The following is a 24,306-nucleotide window of genomic DNA, read 5'->3' on the forward strand; positions in this document are numbered from 1 at the left end:
TTAGCCTTTTTTCTGAACACAGAAAGGTGGGGGATTTCTGAACCATTCAAAAAATGCTATCTCACATAGTTCTATTTCTTTAAATAACAGCTTGAGATATAATTTACCTACCATACTATTAACTCATTTAAAGTATATGGTTTACTGGTTTTCGGTATTTCACGTAGTGGTATAACCATCATCGTGATCAATTTTAGAACCTTTTTTATCACCTCTAAAAATCCTTTAAACCCCTTAGCAGTCACTCCCCCATTTTTTGTTGCCTGGTTCCTAGGCGACTTCTACTTTACTTTCTGCCTTTCTGCTACTTGCATTTAGCATAGTTTCCAAGTTCATCCATGTTGAATATAAGTACTTCATTCCTTTTTATCCCCAAATAATATTTTATTGTATAACACATTGTATTTATCCATTCATCAGTTGGTGGACATTTAAGTCGTTCCACTTTTTGGCTATTATGAATAATGCTGCTATGAACATTCAAGTACAAGTTTTTGTGTGAACATGTGTCTTCCATTCTTTTGGCTATAGACCTAGGAGTAGAATTGCTGAATCTGATGGTAACTCTAGGTTTAATCTTTTGAGGATCTGCCAGGCTGTTTTCCACAGTGATTGGGCCAGTTTACATTTCAACCAGCAGTTTAGGAAGGTTCCATTTTTTTGACATCCTGGCCAACACTTGTTTTTTAGTTTTTGTTTTTGTTTTTGTTTTTGTTTTTTTTTATTACAGCTATCCTAGTGGGCATGATAGGGTCTGGTGGTTCAGAGTGGCATTTCCCTGATGGCTAGTGATGCTGAGCTTCTTTTTCTGTACTTACTTATCTCAATATAGTTTCAAATTGTGTCAGTCTTCTTAAGAGTAAGGTTAGACACCCTTCTGTATGTTTAAGAACTTTCTATATGTTCTTCTTAAAGGTTTGAGAGAGAGAGAGAGAGAGAGCACACATGAGTGGAGGGGGTTGCCAAGAAAGATAATCTCAAGCAGACTCCCCACTGAACATGGAGCTGAAGTGGGGAGGACTCGATCTCAGGACCCTGAAATCAATACCTGAACTAAAATCAATGGTTAATTAACTGACTGAGCCACCCAGGTACCCCTATATGTTCTTTTCTGTGAATTGTTTATGTCCTTTGTTTCTCTTTGGGGATGATTTTTTCTTCTTTCTTTCTTATTTCCTTTCTTCCTTTCTTGCTTGGCCTTTTCAAAGAATCAGCTAACCAATTTTTTAAAAAAGATTTTATTTATTTATTTGAGAGAGTGAGAGAGTAAGAGAGAGAGTGTGGGGTGAGGAGCAGAGGGAGAACCTGACTCCCTGCTGAGCAGGGAACCTGATATGATGGGGGGCACAATCCCAAGACCCTGGGATCATGGCCTGAGCTGAAGGCAGGCAGATGTTTAACTGACTGAGCCACCCAGGTGCCCCAAAGAATCAGCTAATCAATTTATTAGTGATGTAATTTTTGTGTGTTCTAATTCATTTATTTCTCCTTTATTACTTTCTTCCTTTTGCTTTCTTAGGAGTAATTCCCCATTTCTCAACTTCCTTGGGTTTTAAGTTTTTAATTTACTTATTTTCTCCCTTCTAAGAAGTATTTTTAAATATATTTTTCCCTCTGAGAACTGGTTTAGCTATATCCTGTAGCTTTATATATATATATATATATATATATATATATATATATATATATATAGTTTTCATTAACATTATTGTCTAAATAGTCTACAGTTTCTTCTTTTTTCCCCCTTCTTCCTTCTTTTCCTTTTTTTGAACCAAGGGAGAGTTATAAGTATTCAAGCAGTAAGATCTTATTTCCTGGTTCTATTATTAATTTCTAGTTTTATTACATTGTGATTAGAAAATGGTGTCTGTTGATGAGGGAGTAGAAGGCAAGCTGAGGACAAAGCACAAGCTGACACCCTGTACCCTATTCCCAACTCTATGGGAAATATTTGACATTCCTCAGAAACTCCTGACTGCCCTAAAACCAAGGGAAGGGAAAAACAAATGGTTAACTGATAGAGAACACAGTTCTACAAGACATGAGTCTCCATAGTGTACCAATCAGTGTCTTAGTGATTTACAAGGAAAAAGCATCCTTGTCAATACCCTACCTTCCAGAGACCCATAACTCAATTTCCTGGAGCCCTACCACCACACTCTCTTCCATGAGTGATGTGGGAAACCAAGGCAGAAGGGAAAGTAAACAAAATTATGTTTCTTTATGACCTGCAGCCCATTGACGAGGACTTGAGATATAATATTCCCCCAGGAAGCTCCCAACTGTCTTAATGTTAATGCCTTACTCAACCTTAGCTTGACGATAGCAAGGCCTCCACAATCCTGTGTTTTCTTTGGCATATGAAGGTCCTTTTGGACACCTCCCTTTGTCCCTACCTCCTCCAGCTCCCAAGTGTATAATCAGCCATCCCTCACAACCCCTGCTCAGTGGCTCTTTCTGCCCAGGGGTCCTGTCCCAGTGCTTTAATAAATTCACTTTTTTGCACCAAAGACATCTCAAGAATTATTTCTTGGCCACCGGCTCTGGGCCTCGCCAACATTCAAAAACTACATCGTCTACTATTCTTTTTTAGAATTTATTGAAATTTTCAATGAATTTTTTTAAAAGATTTTATTTATTTATTAGAGAGAGAGAGTACAAGTAGGGGGAGCAGCAGGCTCCTCTCAGAGCAGAGAGCCAGATGTGGGGCTCAATCTCAGGACCCTGAGATCATGACCTGAGCCGAAGGCAGCCACTTAACTGAGCCACCCAGGCACCCTCGATGAATTCTTTTTGAAGAATTATAAACAGTACCAGAATATGCCACCCCAGAATATGCCACTTTAGCATATAAAGATCATTTTGAGCTAAAGATAATTGAGAACCAGGAGACTTGGAGGGGAAAAGCTCTTTACCTCCCCCAGGTACCTAAAAATAAACTATAAATTTCTCCTTTCGTGAAGGAAATTTACATTCATAAAGAAAATTTCCATTTAAGAGAGCTACTGCTGGAGACATCTCTTAGGACCTGGGAGACCCTTAACCACACAACACAACAATCTTATCTACTATATCGCTTACTTTCCCTAAACTCTTCCCCTACCCCAAATCTTCAAACCTTTTTTCCCCTTGTAACCAAACCAATGTAAATTCACTCCTTGGTGAGTCACGGATACACCTGTTGGGGTTGTTGCATTGAGTAAACTTTATCTGTAGCAAATAAGGAGATGGTGGGATATAGCTTCCAAAACCATGACTCCCCAAAGAAGGTGAATATTAGGATGAATATTAAGATAGGGAAGTTTTGTCATCCTAAGTAGAGGCAGGCATAAGGTCATACAGGTGCCTTAAGGAAATATGCCTATACATGTTATGTAAATGAGGCTTATTCTCCTCCTCCAGCTGGAGAGGTTAGTATTATAATGAGGAGAAATAATTGCCGGTCATTCCACAGCCCATCTGCACAGGCACAGTTCAGGGTTTTAGCTGAAATGGTCTGGGTGGTGTGCAGGTGGTGGCGGGTGGGGATCTGGGGTTTCATCTGCCTGAGTTTAGAGGTAAGCCAGAAAGAAGAGCTTAAGGAAAAATGTAAGACAAAGGTTAGTAAGTACAAGCAGTGGGCAGTAAAGGTCAGGTCTTGGAGTTTTGTTGGTGACACCTTTTTTGGCCTAAGGTTGTATATAAATCTCAATCATATGGCCACCTCCCTGGGTCACATATCTTTGTGACATTTCCATGCATTGCAACTAGTAGTGGGGAAGGGAAGAGATGTTTTCCTCCCCTTTGATTACGTTATTTTTGGAGTTTATTGAAGTTTCTTGTGACCTAATAATGATGGCAGAGTCCACTAATTTTGAAAATGTTCTGGAGATACATGAGAATAAAATAGATTTTTAATTTTCAGATTATAAGCTTGATATATCAGCAGCTCTATTTTTTTTGAAGATTTTATTTATTTATTTGACGGAGATCACAAGTAGGCAGAGAGACAGGCAGAGAGAGAGGAAGGGAAGCAGGCTCCCTGCTGAGCAGAGAACCCGATTCGGGGTTCGATCCCAGGACCCTGAGATCATGACCCGAGCTGAAGGCAGAGGCTTAACCCACTGAGCCACCCACTGAGCCACCCCGGCACCCCAGCAGCTCTATTTTTAAAACTATGTTATTTAAGGTCTTACCTTATGACTATAACCTTAAAGAGAGGTAAATTAATCTCCCTTACTTATGTGTCTCTGTTTCTCCTTGTATTTCCTCTAGCTTTCACTTTGTTAATGTATATTAATTGTTACATAGATATTCATAAAAGTTATATTTTTGGGGACTCTCATAATCTTACTATTTGAATAACTCTCATCTCATTTAATAATTTTTTTCCAGAATTCATTCTAGAATTCTATTTCTATTTCTATTGAGATCATGATGTCTGGGGCATCTGAGTGGAGCATGAGTTGAGCGTCTGCTTTTTTTTTTTTTTTTTAATTTTTAATTTTTTATAAACATATATTTTTATCCCCGGGAGTACAGGTCTGTGAATGGCCAGGTTTACACACTTCACAGCACTCCCCAAAGCGTCTGCTTTTGACTCAGGTCATGATCTCAGGGTCCTGGGATCAAGCCCTGCGTTAGGCTCCTTGCTCAGCGGGGAGCCTTCTCCTCCCTTTCCTTCTGCTCTCTCCCTGCTTCTACTCTCTCTCTCTCTATCAAATAAATAATTAAAATCTTTAAAAAAAAAAACTCAAGCCCCACAAAAAAAAATGAAAAATAAAAGATCATGATGTCTGCTAAACTTTATACTTACTTTGTAAAAACACCTTTTCTCATCCTTTTCAATCCTTCTTAATCATCTTGTTTTATCATTAGGTTTTAGTTTGTGATCTGAGTCTCTCAAAACAGGTGAATTTGGCCTATTTAGACCTCTTGGTATGACGTTATGTTTGGATCTGTTGTATTTGTTTTATTCCTGTGTTTGTGTTTTTAGTGATAATTTGGAAGGTTTAGTGATATTTGGAAGGTAACTACTAGAATACCTTTATAGACTTCTTGAAAAATAATTTTCAGAAAAAAAGAAAAGCTTGACTGTTGCTCAGATACAAGAATGGGTGTGTGCTAAAGATTTTATTTTACTCCTCAATTAGCTGGAGAACCAGACAGGTGTTAGAACAGGTTCAGGGGAAAAGTCAAAGGAACACAAATTTAAATGAAATAAAGGGATTGAATTATAATTGGAGGCAGAACTATTTTTTTACAGGGACGCCTGGCTGGCTCAGTCGGTAGGGCATGGGACTTTTAATCTCAGGGTCATGAGTTCAAACCCTATGTCAGGTGTGAAGCCTACTTAAAAACACATAAGTAGGGGCACCTGGGGGGCTCACTCGTTAAGTGTCTGCCTTCGGCTTAGGCCATGATCCCAGGATCCTGGGATCAAGCCCCGCATCGGGATCCCTGCTCAGCAGTGAGCCTGCTTCTCCCTCTCCTACTCCCCCTGCTTGTGTTCCCTCTTTTGCTGTGTCTTTCTCCGTCAAATAAATAAATAAAATCTTTATTGAAAAAAAAAATACAGTTAAGTCTTCTGAGGACCTAAATTAACCTCAAGTTTCTAAATGAAAACAAAACAAACATGAAGTCCCCTGGTTTTTCCAGCGGGGGAAGGAAGTCCAAGGAAAGGACCAAACAATACAGATTTGCATAGCTATCATTTACCTGCAGTTTACAAGAAGTGCAGAACTGCTCAAAGAGAATGAGTCTGAATCTCCTGGGGAACAGCCAGGAGGGTGGGCTGAAGAGGACCCACAGCTCTTGACTTAAGTACAACATTTCTTTTTATAGGCTTAAAATTATATGATACCCTTTTAATCCTCTATTTCTTTAGACATATGTACCCATTTTTTATAGGTTGAGCAGTTCATCCTGGCTTCAGCACTGTAAGTCCCATGTCCTGGGAAAACCGGGACAGAGGGTCATCCTAATTTTCTACTACAAGCAATGAGGGAATTATTCTATTTCCTCTTCTTTGCTGAGGAAGCTCTTTCTGTCTTGGTGGTAAGCAGCCTTGACTACTCTTGAAAAAGCTTTTAAAGATCCCGATGCCTGGGCCTCATCCCCCCATAGATTCTCATTTAATCAGTCTGGGATGTGGCTTGTACATCTGGGAGTTTTAAAAGCTACTGAGGTAATTCTCATGTTTAGAATCAGAGACTGGGAACTGCTGGTATGTAAAGATATGGAACTTTCTGCAAGATGTACTAAGTGCAGAACAATGTATGTGGTATGCCACCAGCATGTAGAAGATGGAATAGAAGAAGAAAATATTTCTGTATATTAGTATGCATATACTATCTTTGGAAGGATGCATAAACTATCTTTGGAAGGAATTGTTAACATTAGTTACTGCCAGGGATGTCAGCTGGGCATTGGGAAGACTTCTCACTGCCTACTTTTTGACCTTGTGAATCTGTTATCTATTTTTAACTGTTATTTTAAAGTTCTACCTCTTTAATCTGGAAAAAGCATTTACTGTCCCGAAAAAGTAGATATATAATTAAATAGACTGTAGGATCTTTCATTTTTTTTTAATGCTCCCAACACATACAAATTGAACTACAGCCCAGCAAAGAGCTATGCATAGAAAACGTTTTCTAAGGAAGGAAGTTTAAAATACATTACTCCAAAATTACATGAATATATCACATTACAAAATTTAAAAACATACATATATGCAAATACACATACATATACACACACAAACACATCCAACAAAGCGTGTCTCAGTGGTAAAACTATGACTTTTATTTCTTGTATCTTTTTAAAACGTAGAAGCCATCTTCATTATTTTTATAATACAAATAAAAAATAGAAACGTAATAATCATGTTTTTATCTAAAGGCAGGGCTTTGGCTCCCCTGGAAGGAGTCAGCTTTATCTTGCTGGGGTAGCACCTTTAGTTCTTCTTCCTTCCTTCCTGTGCCACGTGGGATCCTTTCTCACCAGAGAGGAAGCCCAACTGCTGAGGCTTCAAAATCAGCCCAACTGCCTCATGGCAGCACCTGGGGAAGGGCTAGCCCTGGAGCTGGGCAGCCACCAGTCGATGCCAGGTAAACTTTCCTCATTGCTTCCCACACAGTGAACACTGTGCTCAGCTGTGTTGGGGGGCAAAAGGTCAGCAGACAGGACTTTCCCAGCAAGACCTTGCCTGTCAGAGGTGGTGTCCTGAACATGTGCACATAAACAGGTTTGTCCTAATTTATGGGGCCAGGATGAGAGTATCAGTGGAAGCTCACATTCCATATATCTAAATATTGGAAAGCTGTCACTCAAGTGAACACACTTTTGACTGACATATTATCTGTTTTATTTCTTTGATAAATATGACTTCAACTGACCTGAGAAGACCAGGTTTGAGTGTAGAATTTCCTCTTATTCCATGGGGTTCTGTGTGTGGACATAGCTGTGGTGGGTATCTTCTTATATCCAGTCCCCCACCCCCAACCTCTTGATATCTACACCCTTGTGTAATCCCCTCCTCTCAAGTATGGGCAAGATCTGTCAGTGCTTCTAACTAACAGAATGTGGCAAGTAGGTTGGAATTTCACTTCCATGTTTAGGTTAAATAAAATAGTGGCTTCTCATTAGCAGACTGTCCCCTTCTGGCTTTGATGAAGCAAGTTGCCAGGCGGGAGAGGCCTATATAACAAGGAAATGTGGGTAGCCTCCACATAATAGCCAGCAAGGAACCAAGTCCTGCAGTCCAGTGACCCTTGAGGAATAGAAATTCTGCCAACAGTTGTCCCAACTTAGAAGCATGGGGCTCTTGCATGGCTCAGTTGGTTAAGCATCTGTCTTCAATTCAGGTCATGATCCTGAAGTCCCGGGATTGAGTCCCACAGGGGCTTTCTGGTCAGTGGAGAGCCTGCTTCTCCCTCTGCCCCTCACCCCACTCGTGCTCGCTCCCTCAAATAAAATCTTTAAGAAAAAAAAAATAAATTTAAGAATAAAAAAAAAAAAGAATTTAGAAGCATATCCTTCCCCAGTCAAGTCTACAGATGAGACTCCAGTCCTGGACAACACCTTGTGATAGATCCTAAAACTGAGGACCCATCTAAGCCCTGCCCAGATTCCTAACCCACAGAAACTGTGAGACAATAAATATGCTGTTTTAAGTTGATAAGTTTATCATAATTTGTTACACAATAGAAAATTAATATAATGGCTCTGATGGAAGAGTTGGCCTTCGGCCATGGCTCTCAGGTAGTCACTTACTCATTTTCTCTTCCCAGCCCCTCTTCATCTTAAATCTTGAGGGGCCTCATGTTCATTTCTGTAGATATCCTGGCTTTCATGTCAGTTCTGTCATCCCCGTTCTCCACTCCTAGATAACCTTTAAGCCCAGAGGTACGCACATACTCAGCTAGTGCTACCCATGGGAGCAGTGCTGCCCTTGGGAATACAGACCAGAGGGCAGTTTCTATCAAGCCCTGAGAATGGCTCAAGGTCCTTTGTGCAGGGAATTCCAGGGTCCTAAGTACTCAGAACATCCTAGGAGAGGGACTTCAGGTCCTTGCCCCCCACCCCACCCAGACTCTCTACCCCCACTGGAAAAGGCATGGCTAGAGAAAGAACAAAGCAAGGCTTACCAAAGCACAGGCCAAGGCCAGGGACCCTTCCTGCCCACTCTAAGGCCAGCACTGCACTCCTGAGAAGCACTGGCTGGGCCCAGGTGGACTGGATCCGACTCGGAGAGCTGCCTGAGGAGCATAAATGAGCAGACTGCAGCACATCTGAGGGAAATCTTTAAAGGGAGCTGTTGGTTGAGCAGAACCATGTAAGTGGGAGAGCTTAGGGATCAGGAGAAATGGGAAGGTCTCCAAAAGAGCCGCCAGAACTGAATTGTTGCCTCCCAGTGATGTGGTTTCTTTAGGGCAGAGTGATGAGGAGTTTGGACTATAGAGTCAGAGTGCATCTGTTCAAATCCTGCCTCTGCACCCTGGCTGTGTGACATTAGTCAAATTACCTAAACTCTCTGGATATCAGCTTCCTCAACTGCAAAATGGGGATAATAATAGTATCTATCCCTTAAGTTTGCAGAGAGGACCAATACAGGTAAAATGCCTGGTAAATGCTTCATGAATATTGGCTATTGTTAAGGAAACTGAGGCTTAAAGCAGATGAAAGATTGTCTTTCTGCTCCTCAGTGCTATTTGCCTTGCTTCAGAGGTTAGAGAGAGAAGCAAAGAGGGTTTTATTCAGTTTTATTCATTTGTGTAAGAAGCATTTATAGTGGGGGCCGGGGAACTGGCCTTCAAGATGGACCACTTTGGTGTCAACATTATTTTGAGTTAAAAGCAATCTAAACCCAGCAGATTCAGGAAAAGATTTTTACCTCCCCCTCAACTGCCTGCTTGTACCAGGAAGAGAGCTATTAATAGAGATTTCATTTTACCTAAGAAACTTAACTGCATAATATGGCAACTTTTATTGTCCAGACATCTGCTAATGATCTTTCTCCCCTTTGTATCTTCAGACTCTACCCCTCTCCTTAGTTCATATAAGCATCAGGTTGCCTCACTATCTTTTGAATTTCCATGACTGTGTGGATTCCTGTACATATGCTATTAAATTTGATTTTCTACTGTTAGTCTGTCTCATGTCAATTTGCTTCTTAGTCCACCTAGAAGGACCTTGAAGGATATAAGAAATTCTTCCTCCTCAATGATGGGAACTTTCGACATTGGTCCTAACTCACACCTTCCTGCCTCAAACTCCATGACGGTCACAACGGGGGGAAAGTGCTGCTGGAGTGAGGAGATAAGGGTCCTGTGGTTTCTGTCTTTAACAACTGTGTGTCCTTGGGCAAGGCACCTGGGCTCTGTTTTCCCATCTGTGAAGTAAAGGGGTTATCAGTGTGCCTTCAAGTGTGGACCACAGACCTGCAGCCTCGACATCACCTGGAGCCTGCTAGAAGGGCAAAATCTCAGGCTCTACCTGGACCGTTTGACGCAGAATCTCTGGGGCCAAGGCCTGAGAATTTGCATTTCTAACACACCCTCTTGGTAATTTTTTGCTCACTGAAATTGGAGGACTATCAGAGGTCTTCACAGACCTGGCTTGGCAGACCCCTCTGGGCACTGATGCAGGAAGCCCAATGGGCTGGGCTTCCTGGCGCCAAGCCTGACCTGTACTGGTCTCCACCAGAGACTACGCTTTCACAGACACCTGTGGGGTCCTAAGGAAACAGGTGCTGTGCTTCCACTCAGTAGAGTTTAGAAACTGCTTGTTACAGTCTGAATGTTTGTGCTTCCCAGTTTGTAACTTGACATTCAAACCCCTGAAGGTGATATTAGGAGGAGGTGGGCTTTTGGCGGGGGCTTTAGTCTTGAGGGTAGAGCCCTCACAAATGGGATTCGTGCCTTTGGAAAAGAGGCCCCGGAGAACTCCCTACCTGCTTTGTCATGAGAGGTTGCAATGGGAAGCTGGCAACTCAGCAGCATAGGGCCCTCACCTGACCATGCTGGTATCCTAATCCCGGACTTCTGGCTTCCAGAACTGTGAGGTAGAAATTTCTGTTGTTCTTAAGGCACCCAGTGTGCACTACTTTGCTATATCCGCCTGAAAGGACTAAGACACTGCTGCCTTGGGGGTGGGGTTGGCTATATAATTTGTGGGGCCCAGTGCAAAATGAAAATACAAGGGCCCTTGTTGAAAAAACAGGAGAAAAGCTTTTTTTCTTGCTTCTGCTGTCTCCCTCTTGACTTTTCATGTGTTTTAAAATTTGCTATTTCATGTCATGGCCCTTCAGGCATGGGGGCACTTGCAGGGTGAGTGTAGGTCCAGCCCCCACCCTCCCTGGGTTTGCACTCAGGCCCTTGCTGTGGGCCTTGCAGTTTGCAGGTGACCTCTGAGCTCTGGTTGAAGCAAAAGTGATTGCTGCTGGGAGAAAGCAGAGCAGCTAGCAGCAACCTGGTACTTGGGGTGATTAATGAATGCATTTGGAAATTTCCTTCTGCTTTGTCCTGAGCCTGCACCTGAACTGTGGTTGATACAGCAGTACATTTCTGTATAATCTCTTTTGACAGCCAGGAGGAGGGCAAACCCACAAGACTAACCCAATTACAGTAAAAGAGAGATCTGGCTGCTCCCTGTTGGCAAGGTCAACCCAAGGGCATCCCAGTTCAGGGACCTAGTGCTTCTGGACCAGCGAGCTGCCAGCACAGAAAGTACTTTCCCGTCCAGCTCCTTGGCATATTTTTACTTCGTGACAAATGGTGGCTGTCACTCCTGGGCTGTGTCAAGTAGGGTGGTGTGAAGGGAGCCAAAGGGTTCAGGCTCCTTGTACCCCCATAGCTGGGCCTGAGCTACATCAGCCCAGGAGAGGATGTACAGTGGGGAGAGCCCTCATCAGGGACTCGGAAAAACTGAGGTCTCTTCCTGTTCTATCTCACAGAGTGACCTTGGTAGACTTTCAGCCTCCCTGGGCCTCAGTATTCTCATCTGTAACATAAAGATACTCAGATTATTTCCCAGCTCTGCCTCTCCCTTATTTAACATATCATCTGGTTAAGGATTTAAAAGATGTATTTCAGTCTGTGCAGTTAATTTTATAGGAAGGGTGTGAAGAACATAGGGCAAAGTGAGATAGAAACTGTAAGGTGGGTTGGTTACATCGGGAAAGACTAAAATGTCATTAAAGAACTTGATGCTTCTTTTGTAGGCAAGGGGAGACCATTGAAGGCATATAAAGAGGGAAAGGGATATCTTCAGAGCTGATGAAGTAGAAGGCCAAGTTTCAGAGGAATTGAGGATTAAAAGAAGTTAGTTAAGGGGCTATGCACAGGTGTTTGTCCTTACCAGACAGTATCAAATTGCCTTCCTGAGGGCTGTCCAAATTTACACTCCTCCCCAGCAGACTAAGAGAGTTTTTATTTCCGTACAAACTCATTGTTTTTGACAATATCAGACCTCTACATTTTTACCAACTAACAGGTGTGAATTGGCATTTCATTGTGATTTTTCTTTTCCTTCCTTCCTTCCTTCCTTCCTTCCTTCCTTCCTTCCTTCTTCTCCTTCTCCTTCTCCTTCTTGATTTTATTTGTTTGAAAGAGAGAGAGAACATAAACAGGGAGAGTGTCAGAGGGAGAGGGAGAAGCAGGCTGGAGCCCAGGACCCAGAGATTAGGGCCTGAGCTGAAGGCAGACGCTTAACTAACTGAGCCACTCAGGTGCCCCTGTGGGTTTGTAGGATTTTTAAAAAGTAATTTCTGTACCCAGTGTGGGGCTTGAACTAATGACCCCAATATCAGGAATTGCAGGCTTTACCAACCCCATATTTACCAGATATTTAGGCTTCCTCTTCTATGAGTTTCCTATTCAGTCTTTTGTCTGTTTTTCTCTATGTTCTTTTTTTTTTTTTTTTAAAGATTTTATTTATTTATTTGACAGAGAGAGATCACAAGTAGGCAGAGAGGCAGGCAGAGAGAGAGGAGGAAGCAGGCTCCCTGCTGAGCAGAGAGCCTGATGTGGGACTCGATCCCAAGATCCTGAGATCATGACCAGAGCCGAAGGCAGAGGCTTAACCCACTGAGCCACCCAGGCGTCCCCCTCTATGTTCTTTTAAAATTCCCCCTCCCTTATTGATTCTGGATACTAATCTTTGGTCAGCTACAAGCAATATGAATGTATTTTCTCAGTTTGTAGTGGCTTTAGAAAAGCAATCAGATCATTGCAATAGTTGAATTTATTGACATTTTTAGTTCATTCTTTGATATCTTTTAAAGAAATCCTTCTCTGAAGTCCTAAAGCTGTTTTTTTTATTTCTCCTGTATTATCTAAAAAATTTAATGTTTTATTTTTCATTTTTAAGCCTTTGCACATTGAACTTAGGTTTGTATATAGTATAGGACAAGAAAAGATCAGATTGGATATAATTTTATCTTTTTCCATGTGGATACCCAGTTGTCCCAGCATTGCATACTGAACGGTTGGTTCACTTCAGCCAGGAAAAGGGTGGGAGCAGCCAAGGGCCAACTCCCAGGGTTGCAAGCAACTGAAGCTGAAGTGAGCACCTTCATTTTTGTACCTTGGGCACCGTATTTGCCTCAGTTTATCCTTGCCTTGCTGTCATTCTGTCCTTCCAGGGAACCCAGCCCGTGGCAAAAATGTTTGTCCTGATTCTAACACACATGAAACTCTGGATCTCCTGTTTAGGATTTTAGGTTCCTGAGACAGACGAGTCTCCGCCCCCCACTTCATGTTAATTTCAGTACAATTAACACACAATGTTATATTAGTTTCAGGTGTACAATATAGTGATTCCACAGTTCTATACACTGCTCAGTGCTTATCACTTAATCCCCCTCACCTATTTCTCCCATTCCCCCCACCTCCCCTCTGGTAACCGTCAGTTTGCTCTCTACAGTTCAGAGTCTAGTTTTTGGTTTGTCTTTCTTTCTTTGTTCATTTGCTTTCTTCCTGAAATTCCACATACGAATGAGGTCATTTGATATTGGTCTTTCTCTGACCTATTTCCCTCAGCATTATATCCTCTAGATCCATCCATGTTGTTGCACAGGGCATGATTTCATCCTTTTTTATGGCTGAGTATCATATATATATATACTGCATCTTCTTTATCCATTCATCTATTGATGGACACTTGGGTTGCTTTCATAATTTGGCTATTGTAAATAATGCTGCAATAAACATAAGGGTACATATATCTTTTCAAATTCATGTTTTCATATTCTATGGGTAAATACCAATAGTGGATCATATGGTAGTTTTATTTTCAATTTTTTTTAAGAAACTCCGTTCTATTCTCCAGTGGTTGGACTGATTTATAGTCCCACCAACAGTCATGAGTGTTCCCTTTTTTCCATATCCCCACAAACACTTGTTGTTTGCTGTGTTTTTTATTTTAGCCATTCTGACAGATGTGAAATGATACTGTGGTTTTGGTTTGCATTTCTCTGATGATGAGTGATGTTGAGCATCTCTTCATATGTCTCTTGGCCATCTGTATTGTCTTCTTCGAAGAAATGTCTGTTCAGGGCTTCTGCCCATTTATAAAGTGGATTATTTTTTTGTTTATATATTGAGTCCCATAAAATTCTTTATATATCTTGGCTACTAACCCTTTATTGTGTATATCATTTGCAAATGTCCTTTCCCATTCAGTAGGTTGTTTTTGTTTTTTTTTTGTTTTTGTTTTTGTTTTTGGCTCTGTTGATTATTTCCTTTGCTGTGCAGAAGCTTTTTATTTTGATGTAGTTCCAATAATTAAGTTTGCTTTTGTTTTCCTTGCCTCAGGAGACCTATCTAGAAAAATATTTGTATGGCTGATATCAAAGAAATTACTGCTTGTGCTCTCTTTAGGATTTTTATGGCTTCAGGTCTCACATTTAGCTCCTTAATCCACTTTAAGTTTACTTTTGTGTGTAGTATAAGAAAGGGGTCCATTTTCATAGTTTTGCATGTAGCTTTCCAATTTTCTCAACACCATTTGTGGAAGAGACTGTTTTTTTCCCCACTGCATATTCTTACCTCCTTTGTTATAGATTAACTGGCCATATAAATGTGGGTTTATTTCTGGGCTCTCTATTCTACTGAGATCACATAGGTGTCTATTTTTATATCAGTACCATACTGTTTTGATTATTATGGCTTTGTAGTATATCTTGAAATCTGTGGGACTTCCAGTTTTGTTATTTTTCAAGATTTCTTTGGCTTTTCAGGGTCTTTTGTGGGTCCATACAAATTTTAAGGTTACTTGTTCTAGTTCTGTGAAAAATGCTGTTGGTTCTTTGATAGGGATTGCATGGAATCTGTAGATTGCTTTGGGTAGTATAGACATTTTTAACAATATTTGTTCTTCCAATCCATGAGCATGGAACGTCTTTCCATTTGTTTCTGTTGTCTTTAATTTCTTTCATCAATACTCTATAGTTTTCAGAGTATAGATCTTTCATCTCCTTTGTTAAGTTTATTCCTAGGTATTTTAGTATTTTTGGTGCAGTTGTAAGTGGGTTTTCTTAATTTCTCATTTTGTTACTTCATTATTAGTCTATACAAATGCAACAGATTTCTGTATATTGATTTTGTATCCTGTGAACTTACTGAATTCATTTATCAGTTCTAGTAGTTTTTCGGTGGAGTCTTTAGGATTTTCTATCTATAATATCCATATCATCCACAAATAGTGGAAGTTTTATTTTTTCCTTACAATTTGGCTGCCTTTTATTTCTTTTTTTGTCTGACTGCTGTGGCTAGGACTAATACTATTTTGAATAAAAGTGGTGAAAGTGGACCTCTTTATCTTGTTCCTGATCTTAGGGGAAAAACTCTGTTTTTCATCATTGAGTATGATGTTTGCTATGGGTTTTTCATAGATGGCCTTTATTATATGGAGGTATATTCACTCTAACCCTACTTTGTTGAAGGTCTTTATCATGAATGGATGTTTTACTATGTCAAATGCTTTTTCTGCATCTAGTGAAATGGTTATATGGCTCCTGTCCTTTCTCTTATATTGATGTGATGTATCACATTGATTAATTTGCAGATACTGAGCCACACTTGCATCCCAGGAATAAATCCCATGTGATTGTGGTGAATGATTTTTTTTTTAATGTATTGTTGGATTCAATTTGCTAATATCCTGCTGAGGCTTTTTACATCTATATTCATCAAAGATATTGGCCTATAGTTTAGTTTTCTCTTCCTTCCTTCCTTCCTTTCTTTTTTGGTAGTGTTTTTATAAGGTTAATAGAGGTTACCTTTATAGGGTAGCAGAGTAACACTGGCCTCATAGGATGAATTTGGAAGCTTTTCTTTCTCTTATGTTTTGTGGCATACTTTGAGAAGAATAGGTATGAACTCTTTAAATGTCTGGTAGAATTTGCCTATGAAGCCATATGGTCTTAGACTTTTGTTTGTTGTGAGGTTTGTTTTTTTTTTTTTTTTTTTTTTTTCTGATTCAATTTCATTGCTGGTATCCAATCTGTTCATATATTCTATTTCTTCCTGTTTCAGTTTTGGTAGGTTATATGTTTCTAGGAATTTATCCATTTCTTCCCGGTTGTCCAATTTGTGGGTGGATAATTTTTTATAATATCCTCATAATTCTCTGTATTTCTATAATGTTGGTGATTATTTCCTCTTTAATTTCTGATTTTGAGTTCTCTCTCTCTTTTCTGATGAGTCTGGCTTAAAATTTATCAAATTTGTTGTTCTTTTCAAAGAACCAGCTCCTGGTTTCATTGATCAGTTCTATCACTTTTTTGGTTTCCATTTTGTTTGTTTCTGCTCTAATCTTTTTTTTTTTCCCCTGCTCTAATCTTTATTATTTCCTTCCTTCTACTGGTCTGGGGTTTTACTGGTTCTTCTTTTCCTAGCTCCCTTAACTGTAGAGTCAGGTTTTTTATTTGAGATTTTTTTTTTTTTGCTTCCTTCGGTAGGACTGAATTGCTATAAACTCCCTTCTTAAAACCACTTTTGCTGCTTCCCCAAAATTTTGGGCAGTTGTATTTTCGTTTTCATTTGCCTCTGTGTATTTTTGGATTTCCTCTTTGATTTCTCAGTTGACCCATTCATTGTTTAGTAGCATATTATTTAATGTCCATATATTTGTGCTCTTTCCAAATTTTTTTTCATGTTGATTCTTTTTTTTATTATTTCTTTAAGATTTTATTTATTTATTTGACAGACAGAGATCACAAGTAGGCAGAGAGGCAGGCAGAGAGAGAGGAAGAAGCAGGCTCCCTGTGGAGCAGAGAGCCCGATGTGGGGCTCGATCCCAGAATCCTGGAATCATGACCTGAGCCGAAGGCAGAGGCTTTAACCCACTGAGCCACCCTGGAACCCCTTCATGTGGATTCTTGAGAAATCAGATGATTTCTTCTTGATTTCTAGTTTCATAGTGTTGTGGTCAGAAAAGATGCATGATATGACTCCAGGGTTTTTTAATTTGTTGAGATTTGTTTTGTGGTCTAATACGTGATCTCTTCTGGAGAATGTTTCATGTACATTTGAAGAATGTGTATTCTGTTTTAGGATGGAATGTTCTGAATATATCTGTTAAATCCATCTGGTCCAAGGTATAATTCAAAGCTACTATTTGAATCAACTACTGTTGATTTTGGATGATCTATCCATTGATGTATATAGGATGTTAAAGTCCCCTACTATTGTTATATTACTATTGATGACTTTATGTTTATTATTAGCTGCTTTATATATTTGGGTGCTCCTATGTTGGATTCATAGTGATAATTATTATATCTTCTTGTTGGATTTTTCCCATAGTGTCCTTCTTTGAGACAGGAGAGTCTTCATGAAGAAGGAAAAGGAAGCTTGAATCTTCTATCTGCTCCAGGCTGAGGAAGGAGGGATGCCTGGGTCTGGAGGAGGAGGGATAAATAGATCTATTGCCCTTGATGTGCTATTAGAGCCTTTTATGGTTTTCTGAAACTTCTGGGGGCAAGGGGCTGGTGCAACAGGAACTATCCCCTCCACACTGTCTTGAGTGGACCCTGAAGGGTCTGGCAATTGTGGATTCTGCCCCTTGCATTCTTTAGAGAATGTGGGAAGTTCTTGAGGGCACCCCAGACAGTTTAAGCTACTATATAGGTATGGGACAGGGAATATTATAAGTGGACAAAGATTTATTTCTTTTAATTCTCTTTCAGTCTTTCTAATTGTGTCTCTGAGAAAGACTCCCTTTGGTGTAACTGGTCAAACTTCTCTAACACTTGCTCACCTCCTTTTTAACTCCTAGAGGTTGGGCTTTAGGCTTTGAAGCCTTGGGGGCTATGGTATCTGACTAAATATTTTATCACGTTGTTTTATTTTCATTGTATTCATTTTTGGAGGATTGCCTTCTATTCTGTCAAGTGATGGCAGTTTGCTATTAGTGGTGCTAATGGCAAGTTCCTATTAACTAATTAATTAATTAATTAAGTTTAAAGTAGGCTCCATGCCCAGTGTGGAGCCCAGTGTGGGGCTTGAACTCATGACTCTGAGATCAAGATCTGAGGTGAGATCGAGAGTCAGATGCTTAACCAACTGAGTCACTCAGGTGCTCCAGAAAGTTCTTATTTATTTATTTATTTTAAAGATTTTATTTATTTGACGCAGAGAGAAATAGAGAGAGTGAGAAAGATAGAGAGCACACAAGTGGGGGGGGGGGTGGTGGCAGCAGGCAGATGGAGAAGCAGGCTCCCCACAGAGCAGAGAGCCCCAGAGCCCAATGTGGGGCTCAATCTCAGGGCCCTGGGATCATGACCTGAGCTGAAGGCAGAGGTTTGGCTGACTGAGCTACCCAGCCATCCCAGAAAGTTCCATTTTAATACATGCATTTGAGCAAAGAAGTTCACTTTATGTATATAAAGTCATATGGATGTGTGCATTTGGATAAAGAGATGTAGGAGTCACCAAAATGTTGATGGTGGTTATGTTACAGTGGTTTTTGTTTTCCTCGTTTTTGTGTGTGTTGTTTGCATTTTTCATAATCAGCATATGTTATTTACATAATCAGAAAATAACTATTTTTGTTATGGATGAAGGTGTATATTCTATATATATTATGCATAATGTACATATATGTAATAACGTATACATAATAATACAAGGAATATGTGGATTTAACTATATATTTATATATTGACTTCGCCTGATGTAGGGCTCATTCTGGGAGACTGTGAGGAAAGAGGAGCTGGCTGAACCCAGGCTAAGACCAAGGACGGCTTTCCTGTCATGGGAAATTAGGTGCCTGGCTCTCAGAGGCTGCTCTTTGTCCTTTCAGTATTGTTCAGAAGGCTCCATTTCAGAGTCTCAGTTACAATTTTGGAATCAGGTAAAGCACTGATCCTTTCTGGTGGGATGGGACCCAGTTTCTGTGGTGTGTTAGATCTTTGCCTGGCCTGCATTTATATACCACAGGTGGGCGTGGGCAAAGGGAACCCGGCCAAAGTCTAGATGGCTCAGATTTGTGAGTGCTGCCCTGTGAATGGTCTGCTGTCCAGAGCTGACAGATGATAGCCTTCTCCCTGCTGGACTGTTCCCTGCCTGCAGAGTACCCACCATCTGGTTCTCTTCCCGAAGAGTCCTGGCAGTTCGTGCCAGTTCATGGTGCTGGCCTTCCTCTGGGGAGGAGGGCAGGATTGACTAGGAGTCCCTCAGGCAAACATTCCTGATGTGTAGCCCTAGGAATTTACTGCCCTCAGGAAAAGGCTCTTTGTCAGATCACACCCCAAGTTACTGTTTAATCTTTAGTGGAGCCAACATTTTCCAGACACAACAAGGAGCAGACAATTAATCCCAGAACTTCCTTGGGAATTTATCTGGCTTTATGGTCTGATTCCTGTTCTGGGTATCTGATTATGGGATCAACAGTTTGGGCTGATGGTGTCTTCCAATCGTGAGATAATACAGACCTGTAGCCCCTCATCAGTAGGCACTGAAATCAGGGGGGCCAGACAGTCACAGGCCCTGCTCTCCTGAAGGTAGCCATCTGAAGAAGCAGGCCAATGAATGAGGCAGGTGTGAAGACGGTTTGTAGTGCAGGAGAGGGGCTGCTGCAGCACATAGTAGTGGTCTCTGAGAGGGGGCAGGCGGGGTGTCTGCAGGATAAACATTTAGATGGAGATGGAAAGAGTTTGCCAGGTGAGGGGATGTAGAGTGATGCTGGATGAGGGAGCAGTGTGTGCAGAAATCCGGAGGTTAGAACTCTGCTGGCTCCAATGAGAGGTGTCCTTGAAGTGGTTAAAGAAGAGAGAGCGGGGTGGGAAGATGGTCAGGACCCAGATACTGCAGGGCTTCCTCGGACACAGGAGTCCTTGACAAAGGACAATTTCCTCTTTCAGGGACATCTGGAAAGGTGTCACAACTTGGTCATCACAAGAGTGTGGGGGGTTGGGTGTGGAGGGTAGGGGTATTACTGGCATCCAGCAGGAAAGAGGCGGCCAAACACCCTGCAGTGCACAAGACAGCCCCCAGAACAAAAGGGTTAGCCTGCCAGGATGTTTCTAGTGCTAAGGTTGGGAAACCCTCATCTAGGTCCACCAGGACCACTTGGAAGACTTTGTTCCTTATTCTAAAGCCAAGGGAAACCATGACGGGGTTTTACACAGGAGAGCAACAGATTTCTATTCCATAGTGGTAAGTCTAGCTGCTTAGAAGATATTTTAAGGTCTAGCTGTTCCAGTCTTGGGCAACTGTTTTAGTAGTTCTGGACCATTCTCCAGCTTGGGAATTTGTAGCCTCTATGATCCCCCCTCCAACCTCCCGCCGACCCCGCCCCAGGTGCTTTCCTTTAACAATTTTGTGGCCGTTTAGGTATCTATTAGGGCAGGAAAAGCAATTCAGAGGCATAGTAAGAGCTTAGGCAGGCTGCGGTGTGGTTTCTACTGGGTATAAAAGCACCACACTAGGGCCTACAAAATGTTTAAGGCCAGTATGGCAGGCAGAAAATGGCCCTCCAAGATGTCCATGTCCTAATCCTCTAAACCTGTGAATATTGGCAGAGGGATTTTATAGATGTGATTAAGCTAAGGAACTTGACATGGGAAAATTCTCCTGGATTGTCCAGGAGAATGGGCAGTGTAATGGGTCAGTGTAATCACAGGGCCCTTATAAAAAGGGAGACGGGAGGTCAGATTCAGAGGAGATTTGGTGACAGAAACAGAGGCCAGAGTGAGAGATAGAGAGAGACAGACAGATAGAGAAAGAGAGATTTGAAGATGCCATGCTTTGGCTTTGAAGATGGCGGATGAGACCTGGAGTACAAAATAATAAATTTCTGTGCCACTAAATAGCAACAGGCCGAAATAGCAACAGAAAACTAATCCAATGAGTAACTAAAAAAACTTTCTTGTGTTTTCGTTTTTGTTTTTAGGTAAACTCTAACCCTAATGTGGGGCTCAAACTCACAACATCAAGATCAAGTCACGTGCTCTACTGACTGAGGCAATCAGGTGCCCTGGGCCTGGAAAAATTTTAGTTAACTCTGAAATAACAGAGGAAAACTGCAAAACAGAAACTAATAAATGTCATTTATTTTAATATTTGTTTTATAATATTTAATATACACAAAAAGATACAAAGACCAACACAATATACAACCAAGTATTATCCACCCAACTCAAGAAATGAATTAGTTTTGGTTTTTTTTTTGGTTTTTTAAAGATTTTATTTATTTATTTGACAGAGAGAGATCACAGGTAGGCAGAGAGGCAGGCAGAGAGTGAGAGGAGGAAGCAGGCTCCTCGCTGAGCAGAGAGCCCGATGTGGGACTCGATCCCAGGACCCTGAGATCATGACCTGAGCCGAAGGCAGCGGCTTAACCCACTGAGCCACCCAGGCGCCCCCCCCCCTTTTTTTTAAAGATTTTATTTATTTGTCAGAGAGAGAGAGAGAGTGGAAACAGTCAGGGGCAGCTGCAGGCAGAGGGAGAAGCAGGCTCCCAGCCAAACAAGGAGCCCAAGGTGGGACTCCACTCCAGGATCCTGGAATCAGGACCTAAGCCGACTGAGCCACCTAGATGTCCCAAGAAATGAAGTAGTTCTAATAGAGCTGAAGCCTCTTGCAGACCCATCCTGGATTTCACTTCCCTGTCTTCCAGAGGCAATAAGTATCCAAAATTTGGTATTTATTAATCTCATACATTTTTTATACCTGTCACCAAACAATATGTCATATTGCTTTGCATACTATTTTATATACATGACATCCTAATGTATGTTTTCTTCTGCAACTTGCTATTCATTTCTAAAATATTTTGAGAAGCAAGTGTCTGGCACTATCCTTCCTTAGAAGATTTATAATCCAAACACATACACTTCTATCTAAAGTAAATGGAACTCTAGGTTGGGAGTCGGGTCACCATTATTATAGTTAACATGTTTTTAGCATTTATTAAACCAGAATTTCATTTAATCCTCCTATAATGATCCTCTGAAGTAGGTGATGTTATTATCCCCAGTTACCAATGAAGAGATAGAGACCCAAAAGAAGCTTAATAATTTGTTCAAGGTCATAGGGGAGCCCTACCCTGGAGGAGTCCCGAATTCTGCAAAATGATCTGATGGAAGAATGGGAAGGGTTATGTAGGGAGAGAGAAATGCTTTTCAGCAAAACTATAAGTAAGGCCTCTTTACTAGTTGGGTAACTTAAACATGTATTTACAAATTCTTTAATACTCCACCCCCGCCTTTCAAAAAATGGAGCCTAATTACCTCACCTTGAGAGTGAGCTGTCTTGCTTATAGAATAGCATGTGACAGGAGTGACAATGTATGACTCCTGAGACTAAGTCCTAAAAGGAGTGACTGTTCTCTCAGTCTGGGGGAGGCAGCTGCTGTGTTTTAAGGACATACACGTAGCCAAACAGGAGGCCCATGTGGCAAGGAGTGGAGCCCTCCTACTAATAGCCAGTAAGGAACTGAGGCCTTTTGCACCCCCAGCTGACTTCTTGACTACAACATCACAGCAGACCCTGTGAGTCACTCAGCTAAGCCACTAAGCCACTCCGTTCCTGTCCCACACAACCTGGGAGCTAATGTTAGCTTTTTACACTGTAAAGTTTTGGGGTAATTTGTTTATATAACAGTAGATAAACTAAATTAACCTCAAAGGGAGGAATTCTAATTTGGAGGTTTTCACAGACCCTTCTGAGAATCTGATAAAAGCTATGGATCCTCTCCTTAGAAGAATATACAGACACCTGGGACGCCTGGGTGGCTCAGTGGGTTGGGCCTCTGCCTTCGGCTCAGGTCATGATCCCAGGGTCCTGGGATCGAGCCCAGCATCGGGCTCTCTGCTCAGCAGGGAGACTGCTTCCCTCTCTCTCTGTCTGCTTCTCTGCCTACTTGCGATCTCTGTCTGTCCAATAAATAAATAAAATCTTAAAAAAAAAAAGAATATATAGACACAAAAACACATTGCTCACAGTTTCTGGAGAATCATATATTTTGATAAAGCCCATTTATGGACCTCACGTTCAATACACTTTCTATAAATACTAGACTAGTCCAAGTGTGAATCCCCCCCCACAAAAATCTCTTTCCTGTGGGTGAATAACATAAAACATTTATGCTTTCCTTTAGTTTATTTTTCCTTGAGATGGAAGAACCAGTTGAAGAAGAGCTCCCCCCAACTCTCAGCCCATTGCCCCAGGCTCTTTCTACCCAGCACATTTCAGGGAGCAAAGGGGTCACATTAGCTTTTCTCATGGTTCTATTTTTATGCCTCAATTCTTTTGGAGGAGAGAGGATGACAGGAGGGATTTCCAGAAACAGTAATTACTAGAAATACGGGAAGGAAGTGTGTTTTTGAAAGATTAAAGCTCCAGCATTCAGAGCTATGTGAGTTGGCTTGAGTTGTATTTTCAGGACACATGGGAGAATTGGGGGGAAATCCTATTCCATTCATTCTTCGTCCACTTGAGCTCCTCCATCCTTGTGTTCACATATACGCATTTCTAGATTGACATTACCAGTGCAAGGGAGATGCAGAGTTATTCCTCCACATTTTCTACCTGGGGAGATAAAGAACTTGAAGGGGACACAGATATAGGAGGGGGAGCAGTCAGACTTCCTCTCTGAGGTCAGTATCTGCTAAATCCCTTGAGGTCATGCTTCCTGATCAAACCAAGTGCAGTAATTGAAGCTCGCAGAGTGACTTCTGCTTTGGGAACCCAAGAGTGGTTCTCACTTCCATTTAGAGCATATTCCCCTGGGCTGCAGAAATATAATGTATTGTAGTGTATATAATCTAGGAAGAGAGAGTTTGGAGCATGATCATGCATTAACTCAGGGCGAATTAAGAGCTCCTCTAAGAGTTGGATAAATGGGAATGGAAACCTGGAGAGAGCTGTGTTTGGAGACCTCTGGTAGTTAAAACCTGAGGATGGGGGACGCCTGGGTGGCTCAGTTGGTTAAGCAGCTGCCTTCAGCTCAGGTCATGATCCCAGCATTCTGGGATCAAGTCCCACATCGGGCTCCTTGCTTGGCAGGGAGCCTGCTTCTTCCTCTGCCTCTGCCTGCATCTTTGTCTCCCTGTGCTTACTCTCGCTCCTCTCTCTCTGACAAATAAATAAATAAAATCTTTAAAAAAAAACCTGAGGATGGACGAGCTCACTCACTGAATATAGAACCCTGAACCCTTATGGGTGGAGGAGGAAGAGATGCCCTTTAAAGGGTGAGAGGAACTATGGGTTGGCTTGCAGAAAGAACTGGGAGAGAAAGGTGTGAGAGGAATCAGTGGAATGGGAGTTTAAAGATGGAAAAAATGTGGAGTGGTTTCATATGTGAGCAGAGGGACTAGGC

The 24,306-nt window shown here is 41.4% G+C and overlaps 1 protein-coding gene and 1 non-coding gene across 3 annotated transcripts in view; both read left to right on the plus strand.

Moving 5' to 3' along the window:
* Positions 1-24,306, plus strand: part of B3GNT2 (UDP-GlcNAc:betaGal beta-1,3-N-acetylglucosaminyltransferase 2) — a 165,325-nt gene that overhangs the window by 110,572 nt on the left and 30,447 nt on the right. The gene's annotated exons all lie outside the window — the stretch shown is intronic.
* On the plus strand, positions 5,250-5,322 carry TRNAK-UUU (transfer RNA lysine (anticodon UUU)). Its single transcript has one exon. It is a non-coding gene; the product is annotated as a tRNA-Lys (tRNA).

The sequence above is a fragment of the Mustela lutreola genome, chromosome 9, assembly GCF_030435805.1.
Source record: "Mustela lutreola isolate mMusLut2 chromosome 9, mMusLut2.pri, whole genome shotgun sequence".
NCBI classification, from domain to species: domain Eukaryota; kingdom Metazoa; phylum Chordata; class Mammalia; order Carnivora; family Mustelidae; genus Mustela; species Mustela lutreola.